Source organism: Anas platyrhynchos, chromosome 13 (genome assembly GCF_047663525.1).
Source record: "Anas platyrhynchos isolate ZD024472 breed Pekin duck chromosome 13, IASCAAS_PekinDuck_T2T, whole genome shotgun sequence".
NCBI lineage: Eukaryota > Metazoa > Chordata > Aves > Anseriformes > Anatidae > Anas > Anas platyrhynchos.
Genome location: NC_092599.1, coordinates 11,011,265 through 11,027,645, shown reverse-complemented (window position 1 = coordinate 11,027,645; position 16,381 = coordinate 11,011,265). Strand labels below are relative to the sequence as shown.

The 16,381-nt window shown below is 42.8% G+C and overlaps 1 long non-coding RNA gene across 1 annotated transcript; it reads left to right on the top strand.

The window, feature by feature from the left end:
- Window positions 1-11,419: 11,419 nt before the first annotated feature.
- On the top strand, window positions 11,420-14,799 carry LOC106018816 (uncharacterized). Its single transcript, XR_002404602.1, has 3 exons — window positions 11,420-11,630; window positions 13,434-13,515; window positions 14,124-14,799. It is a non-coding gene; the product is annotated as an uncharacterized lncRNA (long non-coding RNA).
- Window positions 14,800-16,381: the final 1,582 nt, after the last annotated feature.

Below are 16,381 nucleotides of genomic sequence, written 5' to 3'. Positions count from 1 at the left end.
TTTTTTTCCCCATTCTGATTTGGACTAAACAGATATTTCCTACACGTTTTCTTTTTTCTTTTCCACTGTGATGAAAACTTTTTATCTACAGTGTTCCCTAATCACTGCAGCAGGGATCTATGGGAGTTCATGGACTATTTCTAATGGATCTGCAAGATGCAAGTGAGAAAAACAGGTTTGTTGTGAAGACAGTTAAATGTGCTATTCAGGGCTTCCTTCCTCTACTAGAAAACATTTGAGAATTGCAGATAGAGAATGTTTTAGAATTGCTTTTTAACACACTGTATTGGAAAAATTCTGCCCTATCACCTACTGTAATTATAATTTAAAAACCCATAAGCACAAAGATAAAGTGGTTCTTGTTTCACTTATGCCTGTTTCCCTGTGCCCTGCACAAGTCATTTACCTTTCACTATGCCTCAGTTTCCTTTATGGGACAAGAATTTCCAGTCACTTACAGGAAGGTTTTGGAAGAGGCAGTTCATATTTATTTAGTGCACTGAGCAGGAAAATAACTTGCTAGGGGAAAATTCTAATTGGAATAATTAATTTGATTCACCTGGGGCCATTAAGGGTGTCACCTCACAGCATTTCCTTTGGCAGCCTCCTTAGGGAGCTTAAAGAGATGCATGTGGAAGAGAGACCAGGGACAGCCTGCCTGCATTCCCTGAGTCGCTGTGACTTGTAGGGCAGGGGCTCAGTGAGTTGGCAGCCGTGAGGCATTTGCTGATGGGGTTCGATGGACACCAGTCCTGCCATACTCCGGGTGCCAGATTGAACACTACCGCAGGTGGTAAAGCTGGGAAGAGATCAGCTGCAGTGCTTTAAGCCTTTCTGCATTGCACTTTTAGCCAAGGGATCTTTACAGTTATTGAGCTGTAGTTAACAGTACAGTTAGTATTGTCTATTCACCCACCTACTCACCCCCCAAGGGCTGTATAATTCATACATTTTGGAAGGATAGAGGTGGTGAAACACAGGCAGAGATGTCACTGCAGTTATCAGGACGTGGTGTTCTCCACAGTGCTGGAGCTGGCACCTTGAGGGTAGATGGCAGGCGCTGCAGGAAGAGCTTGGGGGTGTCACCAGGGCCACCAGCAAAGGATGGCTGAGATTTCTCCCAGCCACTGCTCTCCTTCAAGTCAGAGCTGAGGCTGAAGGGCTTGCTTGTATGCAGGGACCAGGCACAAAATCCCTGATCTGGCCCGTGAGCCAGTGGCTGCTTGCTTCTATCTCTTGACTACCATTTGCATGCATTAGAATTAATCACTTTTTATTTTCAAGGGCGGTGATTAATCCACAGAGCCCTTCTGCTATTGCTCAAAGTGTATTAGCTGCTTAGCCCAGAAAAGAAGCAAAAGAATCTGTGTTTTAATGGCAAACAATGAGGTTTAAATACATCCCATCTCCTTTAACATCTCCCGGTAATTAGTGACAAAGGCCCTCCTTCTCAAGTACAGCAAATATTTAACACCCACCTCCATTAGCCTGAAATTCATTTACCAGCTTGGCCTCTGTGTCTGAGGCATGGGCAAGGAAAAGCCTTGATTAGCATGAAAGACGATGAGGGTCTCCCACTCCAAAACACTTGTGGGATTGTGGGGGTGAAGCTTCCTAATTGATATCTAATGGAAAGGAAGTATTAAATGTGCGGAAGTCTATAGAAACAAAGATGTGCCACTGGCCTGGGGAGTCCTAAGCATCCCGGTGGGTTGGGTGCTCTGCACGTGTCGCTCTCCACTTGCCTCACCGGTGGCAGCTATTATGAGCAATCAGCCATCCTTCAGCAAATTCACACACTGCTTTTCCCACTCATGGATGGAAGCAGGGCTGCATTTCATCTCTCCTGGGGCGCCAGCATGGTGGGGAGGAAGAACGTTTCTCCTTGGTGCCCAAGCCCATAAGTCACGCTCAGCCATCCCCATGATGCATGGTAAACACCACCTTCTCGAGGCAGGCGAGCGATGGAGCCATTAACAAAACAGATGACGGGGCGGCATACGAGCGCAGTGCTCTGCCTCGCTGGCAGGCTCCTCTCCCCGCATTTATCTGGAACATGGCAGACACAGATTCCTGCTGATAGAGCGCTTTAGCACCTGGATGAAAAAGCTGTTTTTTCTTTCAAGTTAATCAGTTGCTGGATTTGACAGACCTGTGGCCCAAACTGTGCTTCAATTCACTTAGAGGATGTAGTCTGGATATGGCAGGACCTGAGCCCATGGAGTGAGGAGGGTACTGGCACCCTCCTTGTCCTGGAGAGGGGTTTTGGGCCTCTCTCGCAGTCACCCATCCCACACTGTGGCCTCTCTCAACAGCTCCAGAGTGGGCATATCAGAGATCTGGGGGTGACCTGACACTGATGTCACACAAGTTGTAAAATCACATTCCTCTTCCTGGCTGTCCTCTCCATGTCACAATTTGGGTATGGAACAGAAAGTCTGCTGAGTCTCCATACTGGAGGTATTTTAACAGAGGTGGGACAACTGCATCCTATTTAGGATAAGTTCCTCTTTCCCTGAGTAGAGGGACAGGTAAAATAGACCCTAAAGTCTCTTCTACCTGGACTGTCCTTCTACCTTTACCTCAACCTCTCCATCTCCTCATATCATTGCAATCAACAAAATTTTTAAATGTTCTGCCTTGTATCAGGGAACTGTGCCTAACGAGGCCAGACTGCACTGCTGTGTACTTTCCGTGTCAGTAACAATGGTGACAGTGCAATCAGGCCTTGTGTGAATAAAGGACAAATAATCACCCTTTCCAGTCAGAAACAGGCCAAACCCTTATCCATGCCCAGTTTTTCAATCCAGTTGTTTTCCTCCATGGCATTTGCTGGCAAATGCTGTGTAAATCTCCAGGTACCACTGTCCAAACCTTGTTATGTCCTAGGGTAAACAATACAATTCATAGCTTTCCGTGTTGTTTTTCAAAATAGAGAAGGCCCTGAGGTTTTGGGTTTCATTTGAAAGATCTGTCCATACATGGTGATGTGGGTGAAACTGGTTTTTTCTGCTGGACCTTTGAACAAAAGCTAGAGGAGAGGTTCTAGGAGCAAGCCCACTGGGATGTCTGCCTGTCACTTCAAGGTGTTTTAATTTGGATGCTTAAATCACCAAAGTACCTCAATCCCTGCCCAAGGGCACACAGGAGCTAAGTCTTTTCACTGAAGCAGCATTCAATTCCCTTCCTCCTACAAATGAGCTTGAGCTGTCCTGATAATTAGTACTTTATCTTGGATGGCACAAAAAGGAAAGGGGGGGTGTCCTCAGCCTTCACTGCTGGGCAGCCTCCCTGTTTCTTCTTATTAACTGTGATAATGATGGGAGAGAATAAAAGGCCCAGAGCTGCTTCAGTCACCTCATTTCATCTGGTCTGAGATTCGAGTCACTCGAGTGTCAAGAGAGCTTTTTAATTTCCAGTATCACTGCTGCCAGAAATTAAAAATAAACTGGGAGCAAAACCATCAGATTAGCCAATCACACTGGAATTGTCTTTATTGTTACTGTTACTGTTGTTATTATTATTATTATTTGATCAGCTTTAGGAGAATTAAAGCTATTCAGCAAATCAAAATATGTGTAGGATTTGAATGGACTTGTATTAACTATGTTGTAGTCTGTATTAGTGATTGGCTAATAGCCCGAAACATTGCAGCATGCTCTGCTGGAATGGAGTTTAAATTAATGATACCAGTTCATAAAAATTGCTTGTGTCTATATAACTTTCATCGTGGCATCTTAAAACATTTAATTAGCTGAAGCGCCTGAGTAAAGAACTGCAGACATCACAGAGCCAGGATCTTGACAGTACTGAGAAACCTGGGGTCCCAGATGAAGCGTGGAAGTTACCAGGCCCCAGGGGTTATCTCAAGCACCAGGGACCAGGTGGGAGAGGATCCAGTACAGTGTACAGAAAAGGTGTTTGATCAAGCAAAGCTAAGAGCAGCTCAGCCTCCTAAAGGCCGCAGGTGGGCCAGCGTGCCCTTGCTTTGCTTCCCCTTGGGAGCCAAGGGCACTGAGCGGATGGGAAGGGATCTCAAAAGGCCCTCAGCAGGGCCGCCTGTGGTGTCCCACAGCATGGTGCTGCCAGCAGCCAGCCTTGGAAGCCTTCTGGGAATTGTAGTCTTGGGCCTGGCCCTAGCACTCTTCTGTAGGCCAGAGGGGCAAAATGCCAGAAATATAAGAAATTTTCAGCCTTATCTTTTGATAATTGTGACTGACTGATCACACCCTCTGCATCCCAGGCCACCTAACAACACTGCAGCACTTTGACCAGCTCTGAGGAGCTAGGACTGTCCTCAAACCAGGCTGTGGTACAGCGTGAAAAGAGAGCACCGGCTTCCTCATGCACAGCAGCAAACCCCTCCTGCGCTCCCTCTGCCTGCTTATGCAATGAGCCTTTGTTTTTGCTGTCCAAGGAAACAATAACTGCTTCATTATATAAAAATCCTAGCTGAGGACAGTGGGATCTGGGCACGCTGTCTGGTTTTGTTAAGCCTTTTAAAACAGTCCATTGGTGAAATCTGGAGACAACCATGTACTCAGGGCAGTGGGAAAGGACTTGGCCCATCTTCCCATTTCACCCCAGAAGTGTGACTACATTTCACTCCAGAACTGCAGTTCCTCACCACATGCATGTGGGTGCCCATTCGCACAAAAGCAGAGGACTTCCAGCACGTACAAACCTCCTGAACAACCCTCGCACTCAGGGAGTCTGCGTGCCCCCAGGCCCTGTTGATGCTGATAGAGACGTTTGGGCTGCCCTTTCAGATGAGTCCTTTCATGTCAGCTCAGGGGGAAAAAAACAAAGTAGTGGTAGAAAAAGGTCATACTGGGAAGAAATGCTTCAGAGTAGCTGCTCCAGCCTCATTCCCTCTGCTGCCTTAAAGCCAAGCCTTTTAAGATTGGCAAGGTACAAATTAAGGGTAAGGGTTACTACTGCTAAGTATATTACATAACCTGATTTTTCCAATATTACATAAAATGTATTTTCTCACACACACACAAAAATCCCATTTTGATAAGAATTCTCAGTTTGACACATTCTTGATCTGTTTCTCATTCTCATGGCATAATTTTTTAATCTCAGACTCTGTTAGCATGAATGCTTGGGAGAAGGAAATGGCAGATTACATCAGTGTGAAGCTTCATCAGATCCGTTTGAACAAGGTAGCATCAATACAGCAGTAGCATCTTTGAGTTTTACATCCCTAGCCATGGAAAGGCTCAGGAAGACATACGCCTACAGCTTTATCCCATTTTCCCATATGGAAGAAGCTGCTCTGTATGTCATACTCTCTGGGTACACTGAGAGGTATGTTACCTTACACAGGTATACACAGCCTGAACTACATATTGTCATTTCCTCTAACATAAGGACAACGCACCTTTGTCCTCAGCTAGGTTGTCCTAAAATATTCACTGAAAATACATTTTCAATTATTTATTCAGTTATTAAACATTTGATTCCTAGTCCATAGGTTGTCTCACATTGACCACTTAGCTTTTATCAGGAGACAGCAGTAAGAGTCCTCTCTTCTTCCTTCTAGTTGCAATTTTTAAACAATTTGCAAACAAAGTATTATTGACAAAAATTGTGTGAGTCATTGCATGTAATAAATAGATTTAATGATCTGTGTAGACAATCACAAGACAAAGGAAAAAATAAAGTTGCATAAATGATTTCTTATTAATCATTTTCTCTATTCCAGTGCTTGCTGATACCTCACAGGAATTTTGAGGATCAGTTAGTTAAGGTTCAGACAAGATCTTGAACAGAGTTTCAAGGATCTAAAATATTGGGTATCAGCTGAAGGTTTTGGCTACTTCTGTGACTTTTTCTTGTTTGAGTGGACTTTGACAGATCTATATAGTCCATTTCATAACTGACCACTGTTTGGTTTTATAATTGTTTGCTATGCAAATCTCTAAATATTTAACGTCACCTTCATTTTCACATGCTAAACAGCTGTCTGCCTCACTCTGATTTGTGTGGATAGTTTTGGATTTAATAAAGAATTTAGTGTTTACATGAATAAACATTTGAGAGAATAAATTTAGTGTCCAGTCTCAAATGTAGTATATTTTAAAACCAGAAAAGACCATTTGAATAATATATGTGTAAATCAGAGTATTTTATATCCTCTCAATAGTTCTTGCAGTGAAGGGAATGAATTTTTTCCCGCCACACAGGTGAGTGCTATTGAGTTCAATAACCTCTTGTTGAATAAGAGCGTATCTTTTAGAGCATATCCAGTCTCTATGAAAAGACTCCAGGTGATGATAAATGCATCCCTTTCCTTGACAAAGTGTGCTAATGGTTGTTCTCCTTCACTGGTGCAAAGTGAAGGTATAGTTCCTATTGAAAGTGGTTTTCAGTATCATTATTAGCTAGCTTTTCATAGCCAAAAAATAAAAAAAATAAAAAAATAAAATCAAAAGAATGCTCCTTTTAGCTCTCCATGACATTCACAGCTCCCACAGCAGACGGTCTAGTGAGTAAATATAAAGTAACAGACTTTCTAACCACACTATTTACTTGGTTCTTTGCAATGGCTCTGAATGAGCCATTAAGGACTGTTGTGTAAATATAGGATTATGGGCTCTTTAAACACATGCTATTCACTTGCTCTGCCATTATGGGGATCTCTCACTAGCAGGCTCCTACTGACAGACTCTTTGTTAATCCTTCTTTCATAGGGAAGACAGCAATGGCTCTTTGCTCCTTGCTTTGCCATCCACCTGTGTAACTCAGAAACTGCTAATGGCAGAGCTCTGCCTCTTTCCCTGAACACATGCAGGATTTGTGGTCCTCCTGGGGATAAAATGATCATGGCATGAAGGTTACATTTTGGCATCCCACTCGTGTGACTTAATTAAGCTGAGGCAAGCTCTTCATGCATCTCTTCCAGTCTTTTTGGAGGATGCTGATGAATTATTCTACTAGTTTGCATTAGGACAAGTGTCATTGTTTCTGGTGACTGCTGCACAGTAATTGCCTAGTTCAGGAAGGAACAAAGAACCATGTTACATTCAAACCACATGACATCACTCGTTACAGACTCCAGAACAGCTCACAACACCTTTGAGCAAACTCAAAACTGTAGGAACAGACCAAACAGCTATGGATAGACGCCACTAGTGTGATGGTCAAATTATGATCTCCTTTCATCAATTATATCAAGTCATATCAATGTTCTCTATTAAAAATATAATCCTGGAAACACACAAGGAACTGTGGAATCTTCTGTTCTTATTCACTCCCAGTATTTCTACATTTTAAGGAGACATGCCACCATTTTACCTGGAGATTTTGGACTTGCATCCTGCTAACAACAATGGGAAGATGCTGAGGTGACAGTGAGGAACAATTACAAACACCAAAGATAGCTGGGAGAGCTCCAGTATTTAGAAAGGGTACAAGGTTCACCATGTACCTTCACTCAGTGAGAGGCATTATAATGTCTGACATGTTTGGTTTGCCAGTCCCTTCGCACCAAGTCCCATGATAAGCAGGATGAAGAACTGAAAAGGAGGTGGCTTAGAAGTCTACTTGTTTGCTTCCTAGTCCTTCAGATAACTCTCTGGCCAAGTCAAGATATACACAAGTATAAGAAAGAGATACAAATACAGCTTTGACCACTGAGTATCTGATGCCATTGCATCTCTTATGCCTTGTGTTGTATAAATAACCAGGCAGAACAGGGGACACACTCTACCACCACTGTAGCTCAGAGCAAGTGCAAAGTCCCTCGAGGATATACACAGCATCAAAGCTTATCCTTAACCAAGGTCCCAGAGAGAAGCAAGTTCGTGAAAGCTGCTCACAATGGGAACTACAGGCTACATGATATCATGCTAAAATATCTCCGGTCACCTGAATACATCACTTCCATATCTTTCCTGTGTTCCTGGAGCAGTGCTGAGATTCATGAGTTTGGAGGAAGATTCAGCTCAGCAGATCTAGTTTTTGTCACATTCAGTGCTTCAAGTCTCGTTTCGACAGGAATGCTAAGGCTTCTGCTTCACAGGAGCCTCTCACATCTTAATAATAATCAGATACTGAGCTTCCAAAAAGACATGCTAAGTCTGAGCCTGGGGCTGGCTCCAAAGTCTACTGAACTCAAATGAAATATTAACAGAGATTTGGATTAGACACTCTACGGTTCGGCAGGCAAGAGAGAGGGGCAGATTGCTCCTTGCACTGCTATTCATGCAAATCATCTCAAAGGGGAAGAGAGGATGAAGCCATGATTTTTCAGCTTTCCACATCAGTCCTTTGACTTGTTTGCTAATGACATTGTCTTCTCTGCAGGCCAGCTAGGCCAGTTTGTGCCTCCTGTGGAGATGTGTCCCAATCTCCTCTGCATGGGCCAAATTGGGGATGGCACTATAGGCCTTTTTTTTTCTTTTTTTTTTTTTCCTTTTTTTAAACTTTAATAAGCTGAGGGACCAAGAACTAGCTAGTGACCCTTAGTATTATACCTGACTTTACCTGTATCCAGAGAGGCCTATTTCTTTTACGGCTCTAATTTACCAAGACTACAAATGTCAAGCCACAAAGGGTCCTAATACTACAGACAGCTTTGTTTAAACGGTAGCAATTAATAATTCCACTACTTTTCCGATTCCCTCTTTAACTTTTTATTTCCTTTACTGTATGTCCTTGGCAGATATTTTAAGGCTCTGGCTTCACAGGTCTTGAGATCCTTAGAGGTTTTTAATGTCTGTGACATGAAAATATTATAAAGCTACGGTCTCAGAAATGGCATAGGCCTTGTTGGTAAATGGCTGCATGATCTCTGTTATCTGTTAATGCTTCTTTATCCATTTCTGGTGGTTGGGAACATGTATGGAGGGTGGAGTATTTGAGCTAAAAAGCCTCCAGCTTACTGAGCATGGTGATAACTCGCCTTAGCTTTGGTTGCTTTGGACAACCAATGCAGGGGTGATGTTGCTGAATGGTCTCCTAATAGGAAAACTGTGGTCTTTTCTAGGATTTTATAATGACCGGGTATTTCCTTGGGGGAAGCAGAGACAGAAAGGTAAATTATAATTATGAAATTTGAATGTTGATTACATGAGATAGAATTCTTACATTCATGATACCTGCTGGATCACTTCTAATGACAAATCATGCTCAGGATGTCATTTTTACATCAGAACCTAAACATAAAAAGGCCTGATGTTTTAGACTGATGCCAGTCTCCTATATCTACCACAAGTTCAGCCAGAAACCTGCACAGTTTGAGGATATCATTGAGTATTGAACAGCATTTGCCTACAGTGTGAGATACGTGGAGCTCTGTGAACCACCCCATGGAAGGATACCAAATTCCCCCACTAGTGCTCTCATTTGTTTAAAACTATTTCAGCCTGCCTTTATCAGCACGTTTGTTGGTGTTCCCAGCAAGGATTTGGAGTAAATCCGAAGTCTGGCTGGACTCTTCCCTTTAGCTCAGTGACCCAGCAGGCCAGTATCTCCAGTACACTTTCTAATCAGCCAACTAACAGCACGCTTTGTGTCACAGGGAAACCTGACAACATTGCAGCGATTAAAAATATCTTTGTGGCTATGCTGAAGTTCCATCACAAGATCTATTCGGGCTCTTGAAAACAGCTCATAAATTTTACAAGGGAGGAACAGCTGGAGTTGGCATCAGGGAGTGCTGTTGTTTTGGCTCGCAGATACAATAACTCCCTGGTAATAATAAAAAAAAAATAAAAATAAAAAAAAAATCTGCTACACACATGCTAGTTTCATGACTGTTTTTTTTTTTTCCCTCCTTTCTTTCTTTCTCCCTCCCTTTCCCCTCCTCCCCCCGTTTTTTGGTGGGTGTTTTGAGTTTGGGTGATAATTTTAGAGTTGAAAATGTTTTACTATATTCATTTAAAAAGCTAAAGGAAAAGAAAAGGTGATTTCTTTTTCTCCATTGTGTTTGAAATCATTTCTGACCCTAGGAAACAACTGCAGAAACAAACAAAAAAGTCACAAAAGCTTTGATCTACAGACAAGAAGACTGACTTGTATTTAAAGTAGAAGAAAATCTGGAAAGCTCTTTCTCTGAACACTCTAGTGATCAGAAAATAACATCTTCTGTCATTCTGAGTGCTGAGTTTGGAGTCTCAGGAGCAGAACTGGCATTACAGATAGGAAAAGAAAGAACCTACCTATTTGAGGAAGAAATTAGAGCTAACAAAAAAAAAAAAAAAAAGCCAGTTTGAAGTATCATATACATTATTTGGCGACATTAATTCTTAGAGAGCAATGTAATTTTTTTTCCATCTTACTGGGGAGTAAAGAAACTGAAAGGAATGCATAACAAAATATATTCCTTCCTGCTTAGGATATAGGTTCATAGACCTGATCTAAAGGATCCTTGTAGTAGAGGATAAATCAGGCAGCCACTACACAGACACTGGGATCAGCCTGCAAAACTAGATCTTGCCTTGGATACTGAACCTCTCCCATCAGTGTGTGCTGAGATGCAGGGTGTGTTGCAGGGCATGTTCCTTCTGGGTCAGCAGGTAACCCCCTTCTCTCCAGGTTGATCTCATTGCAAGAGTGACTGTGGCTGGCCAGGTTGTATGGGCTTTCACATTTTTACCAAAAATAGAGAGGATGATACCATTTCGCCTTCAGATAGTGCTGCAAAAACTATAGTGCAGTGGAAAAGTTAAGCATTATTAATGATTATGAAGCCACAAGATTCTCCAAATGGAAGATGCTAAAAAGTTGAAGTGCTATTATATTTTTATTAAAAATGTTATAGCCAAGTACTCTCCTCCCTTTCATTGAATGCAACCAACTTCCTTCCTCACTGATGGAAATTGAATTACTTGCAGTGTCTTGTACAGAATTTTTTATTATATTCTAAAAAAAAGATACTAATAATATAGATCCAATAATTAAATTGCCACCAGAAGGTGATAAGTCATGAATGGAGCAAACAAAGAGAATAAAAGAGAACTAGAATACAAAGAAATGTATTATATGACCAGCATATGGAATATTAAAAGGAATAAAGAAAACATAACCCTGATAATAAAGTCAGAGTAATGACTTTGACAGTTTGTGTTCAAGGCACCATCTGGGCAACGAAATATTCTTCAAATTGCTGGAGTAACTCTTGCCCTCCTGAACTTCAGAGCAGAGTTTTCCTCTGGTCTGAATTTTCAGGAGTTCCCACTTCACTCTGACTACTTACCTGTCCTGAAGATATTTTGTACTTACTAAGTTTGAGGAGTTCCACTCACATTTTTTTGTTTTTATCTTACTTTCCTTCTGGCTTTGTAGGCACATAGAATAAGAGAAGGATAAGTGAAGAGCTGGGGGATGCCCTCACCTGTGCTTATCAAGCTATCAGGCCCTGCTGAAGGTGATAAAAGGGAAAGGGCAGGCTGAGGGGGAGGTTGGTAGGAGAAAGTGGGTGTCTTGCTGCTGTGCCTTAGAGGAAAGGAAGGGTGGTGGTCCTCCTGTGGCTCATACTAAAAGAAGCTTTTGTAGGTCAGATCCTTGCTTTTTGGAAGGGTGTGCTTGAAGTGGAGGCAGCTGGCTCTGAGCCACTCTGCTATCATACAGCGCTTGTAGGAAAGGGGAAAGTGACACCTATTTTGTGCCTTACGGTAAAAGTATCCTCAGGGTAGTGCTGGCCCTCTTGGCTGAGGCAGTGCTGGGGTTCTTCCCTGTGAGCAGGGGCAGAGGATACACCAATTTTGCTGCCTCTAGTCTAGGAGCAATCCCCTTCTGCCTTTGAGACACCAGGGCCAATACTGCAAAGCTGATTTTCCAGTTCTCAGTCCTTAGCAGATGTTTGCATTAAGTTAGGAGCCATAGCTTGCTTCTTCAGGGCATATTTCTGACTACTTTAGTCTTCCTAATCTTGCTACTTTAGGCTTCTTAAATATAGCAGAAATCATGCAGGAAGAGGGAGATGGTACTGTGGATTATTCAGATAACAAGCTGCATAAAGCCTCCTTCATTGGGATGTTTTCATGGACAGGTTTCTATCAGAAAGCTTTGGAAGTGTCTAAAAATAACCATTAAAGAGGTTCCTGTTTCTCATATGAACTCCATAACTTGTCTGGGTTTATAAAACAAACTGATGGTAATGAGCAAAGGCTAGAATCCTTCTGGATTCTTTTGAACATTGTGCTATTGCTTGATACAGGGACATGAGGCCTAGGCCTCACGTTTAGCTGAGGCACTGAAAGGTTTCTAAGGCAAGACAGATTCTGGATTCTCTGGGACCTGTTGCTTTGCTGTTGAAAACTGCAAGCTGAGAAGCAGATTTCTCTCAAAGGTAGACGGGGTGGTGCTACAGTTTGGTACTGAGCACCAGGGGCGTGGTGGTGGGTTGCAGTATACCTAAGTGTCCCATGATCTGCAGCAAGAATTCCCTTGTTTCAGTTTGTGCTTGAGATTTGAGGATGAAATCTAGAAGGATGAGACCTCACTACAACATAAACAACAGGCGAGCCTTCAAAGACAGGTCATGGTAGCTGAACCAACTGCACAGCTGGTGCTAGTTGGGTTACAGGTTGCTGCTGTAGTTTTTTTCCAGTGTGGCACTCAGTCAGTGCTGCAAATGGCTGTTTGTCTAAGTAGGACTTAAAATTAGCCATTATTATCCAATGCTTCTCCTTCTACTTGGTGCTAAGATGTTATTTTTCCAGCATATTAGGAAGTCACAAAGTGTTTGGACTAGATGATATTAGGACTGCAGTTTGTCTTGGTCTTTACTCTGACCTGAACTATGTAAGAATCCACTAAATTCTGGAAGGCAAAGGTGGAAATACCAAGGGAAGAACAGGAAAGTAGCAGTTCCCAAAGTGCATTTGAGGGATTTGGTCCTTTGAAACCCTTGTGGTCATCCAGCAGGCATGCAACCTTGGAACATTTCAAGGCCATGCATGACCCAAGGAAGAGATAGCTAAGGAATGAGTCCCTAGGGAGTAGGTCCCTTCTTAGGGTCCACCTGCAAGGGATGCAGGAGTTTTAGGAGACTTGGAGAGAGACTCTGGGAGTGCTGCTGAAGGGAGAGGCGTGCGGCGTGCTGTCTTCACGGCCCTCCCTATGTCAGCAACAGGAGGCAACCGCTCTGCTCAGAAATAATAAATGGTGCTTTTTATTGAATTCAGAGTAATTTCCCTTTAAGAGAATTCCCTTTAAAATGAATAATAACCCTTTTTTTGAGACCTGCGTGTCAGCAGAAGAAGCTGGGCTTGTTTTCATGTTATAGCTGTGAAACAGTATCGGGCGGCACCATCTGATTCCTTTTCTTACAATTCTTTTGTGTCTTTCCTTTTGTAAGCAAAAATGAGCACATTCAGGCATGCGAGAAAGAAGTAAAATCAGATTGTATTGCATTTCTTTTGGCATATATGGTGCAATGCAAGATTTTTTTTTTCTCCCCTTAACTCCCCAAATTTCAGATAGCCTGAGAAAAAATACCAGCAGAGACAAAAATGAAGAATCAGCTTTCCATCTAAATGCTATTTAAGAAATCTCATAAATGTAAGTAGCCTTTTTATGCAGTTAATTATTTTTTTTTTTTATAATTCCTCAGCTCTGTTTTCAGTCTTCTCTTCTATGTGCTTTCAGATGAGCCCACGTCTCATGAAAGTGATGTTTTGTTAATGTAGGCCATCAGCATTTCTAACAGCAGGAAGTAAACTGAGTATTTCCTTCCCCAAAACAGCTCTACTAATTTACTTCAGTCTGAAGTAAAACTGAGCAGATACTCCTTCAGAAAATTGTAGATTCATCCCAAAAAGCAGAACTTCAAGGGAACTAAAACTGCTAAGGTTACATTGAGAAAATGATTTAGACTGAATAAAAAGAGCATAGCAAAGCTGTAGGGAAGTGTGACACACTGCATTTCAACACCTTCAAAGGGAAATAAATATTTGGAAATGTTGCAGTGTTTCATTCTGAAGTGTTTTTAAGGTTGTTTTTTTTTCTTTTTTTTTTTTTTGGTTTTATCAAAATGACATTTTCCATTAAAAAAAATTAATCTTCAAAAGATTTTTAAAGAAATAAGGGTCAAACATTCTGTATTATGTTTCACCACAAATGCAACACTTCAAGTTAACTCCTAATTTATTTATTTATTTTTTTTTCAGGGAGCTGAATTCTTCCTCCTGCAAATGTTCTGTTTTAATTTGACTCCTGCATATTTTTCCCCCCATGAAATTTTGGGTTTTGCAACATAACAGATAAGCCCCTTTTTATTCCTCCACCTGCCAAAGCCTTGGTTATCCAGCCCTCACACATGCACACCACTTCTAGCGCACGCTGAATCCTGGCCAAAATCATTCTCTGCTCCTCCATTCCCCGGCATTTCAGAGAGCTTTGCCAACAAGGCGTAATGCCAACCTGTGCTCTCTCGTTTTGCCATTCTTCAGTCTCTGGTGAACCTGTTCCAGGAACCTTGCTCCTGACTGCTGCCCATTTATCCGTTCCCCAGGGACCAGTCCTAGTGCATTGCCTGCAGCTTGATTCCCCCATGCTGATGTAGCTTCCCATACTCAGTCCCATGTGCTCCTCACCATACCAAAATATGAATGTTACGGACAACAAGCTCACTGATACCATGGCTGAATGGTGTCGTGTTTGGGATTCAGTGTTTTTGTGGCATGTTTATATATGGGGTTAAGATGAGACCCCTATGAAGTCAAGATCCCTTTGAAACTTGGCTCTACAGGGGCTTTATTCCAGTTGGTTTTCTTACTGTAATGCTCCCCAGCCCTGTTCTGCTGCTGTTTCTGCTCCAGGGGCACTGCATTGCGCCTCCTCACAGCAGCCCAAAACCATGTACTTTCCTAGCATCTGCCAACATTGCCCCAAGATTTGGACAAGTCTCAGGACAAGGCAATAGGCAGCTCAGCTGCATCTGCACACATCCAGCTCAGAGCTGGGCTGGCACACACAGGCTGATAAACCCATCCTTAGCAGGGTGAAGGGTGTGTGTGTTTGTATGAGCAAGCGAAATTAGTCATCCTAATCATAGGTTGGGTATTGCTCTTGGGGTCTGGGCTTGACATCAGCATTTTATCCACCCTCAAGCTGAAGAAAAATTCTGGTTGTTTCTAAAGCATCTGTATGCTCTGCTAGTGAAAAGGTTTTTCCTCCCTCTTTGCCTGTTCATCCTGGGCAGATGTCTGGTATTTTGTCCTCTCATCAGCAAGAGCATGGGGATTTCACAGAAAGCCTGGAGTCGTTTTAGACTTGTAGAAGTTGTACAAGTTTTGCAGACATAACTTTTTCCTTTCTTCCGAGAAAAACACTGTTTTTCAAACATAAAAAAGCAGTTGCTCTCAACCCAGGAGGTACCTGCTAAGAGCCACTTCCCAAGTTTTCCCTTCTCTCTGATTATACAGTCCTGACATGAATCAGCCCAGCGCAGCTTTCCACAGCACAGCCTCGCTTGAGGTGGCAAAGGGCAGTGCATTAACTTCAGCACTGGCAGAAGTTTAAGGGCAGCGGTTTTAAGCAAGCACATTAACAAGTTAGGAGGACTGCTCTGCCAGACACCGGGATAAAGGGTTATTTCTAAAGGCACCGGAGATAATAGCCATGCTGCAGTTTTCTGCTCTTACCTCCCCGCATGCAGCTGGGGACTCCCTGTGCCTGGGTTTTCAGGACTGGAGGAGTGGGGATTGCAGCCTGTTGTCAGAGCACCCCAGCCACATCCTGTCATTGCTTCATGCCTCAGTTTCCCCCAAGGGAAAACAGAGCATAAAGATACCAGTGCCCTCTCATAGAGTGATGGAAAAAGAGATGTAGATGTATCCAAAGAAACAGTGAGAAAACGACACGTAAAAATAAATGTGAAGCACTGTTACGCTGTGCCTTCCCCTATACTAATTATTTTGCATGGTATAAGGATTAAATACCAGGCTTTGCATGCCCCCCAGTACTTGGTGGGCTTTGGTGCTGTAAGAATTACAGTGTTTGCCTCAGAAAATTCCTTCAGTTTGGGCTTTCGCTTCTGCTCCCAGCAAGAGGAGATGCGTTTCTGAGCTCTAAGCTTCAGTGCAGCTCAGACCTTTCAGCAGCTGCTGCTGTGAGCTTGCTAAGCAGGAAGAAAGAAATCTCCCAGGAACGAGTGAACCTGGGAGACTTTTGCAGAGCGAGGCAAAACCGCAGAGATATTTGGGGGCTGCAATGAATCAAAGCTGCCCTCCTTCTCCTGCTCCCCCTGAGCAGCTCTGCTAGCCCGCCTCTGATCCCAGGGTGCTTCTGCTCTATGTTACGTGCTTTCACAGCATTGCCATGGGAAGCTTGCATGTGAGTTAGCACCGAAGTCCTGGGTGTATCTTAATGGACACTTGCAAAATCCGCCAGGTGCTTTCACACCCTTCTTCAGCAGGCAAAAATT